This window comes from Penaeus monodon, chromosome 29 (genome assembly GCF_015228065.2).
Source record: "Penaeus monodon isolate SGIC_2016 chromosome 29, NSTDA_Pmon_1, whole genome shotgun sequence".
In the NCBI taxonomy this organism is placed as follows: domain Eukaryota; kingdom Metazoa; phylum Arthropoda; class Malacostraca; order Decapoda; family Penaeidae; genus Penaeus; species Penaeus monodon.
Genome location: NC_051414.1, coordinates 37,489,340 through 37,490,271, shown reverse-complemented (window position 1 = coordinate 37,490,271; position 932 = coordinate 37,489,340). Strand labels below are relative to the sequence as shown.

The window sequence follows — 932 nt, the reverse complement described above, 5'->3', positions numbered from 1 at the left end:
GTATACGCCAGTCCCTCTCGCACACAAGCATACATGTGTCCCTACACAGTACATATTTTTTTTACGAATACACAGTATTTATGATGGCTGCTCTCTTCCTCAGCCCTTCCGTTGTGCTCAAGTTACAAATTCCTTCCCTTTCATTGTCATCTTTACGGACATCAACCTCGCAATCCACGTCCTCGCTCTCTGGAAGAGCATCCGTGTGCTTGATCGCGATATTATGCAAACAGCCGCACTGAAATAGCCATCATGGAGGTATTCAGTTTTGTACGGAGTTGCGAAGACAGGACCCTGAACCTTCTCTTCCACATGCTAAACGCCATCTCGATGTTACTCGTCTTGGCGTGGGCCGTGTTGTACTTGAATTCCGCCTCTCTCGTGGGGTTGGTCACGGGCGTCATGAGGTACGGGCGGAGAGGTACGCCGAATCCCCGAGCAAATGCCCTACGTACTGGCCCTGTTCCAGTTTCCTGCACAGGTCACTGTTGGCGAAGATCCTGCTGTTGTGGACGGACCCGGGCCAGCGACACACGATGTTGTAGAATTCCAGGTTGGGCCCGCAGACGCCCTGGACGTTGAGGGAGAAGAACCCCTTCTTGCATATGAATTCCTCGGCGCGCTCCCCGCCCGGACTCTCGATCGGGATGTGCGTGCAGTCGATGGCCCCGAGCACGCCGGGAAAGCCAGCGATGTCCTGGAACTTCTGACTGACGGCTTGTATGGCCTGGCTGTCGGGGAACTGGACATAGCGGTGGAAATTGCTTGCTATGGACTGCAGCGTTTCTTTGACGCAGGTGCTGAGAAACTGCTGCGAGACTTCGAAATCGTCTGCAATGGCCAGCTGCAATCCGCCAGTAGTCATCCATCTCAAGGTTATAAGAAGCCTTATGTGTGACGGTACGGAGGCACCTATGAAATGGAAAAAAGGA

The 932-nt window shown here is 53.3% G+C and overlaps 1 pseudogene; it reads right to left on the bottom strand.

Moving 5' to 3' along the window:
- Positions 1-6: 6 nt before the first annotated feature.
- LOC119592228 overlaps positions 7-932 on the bottom strand; it is a 10,983-nt pseudogene continuing 10,057 nt past the window's right edge.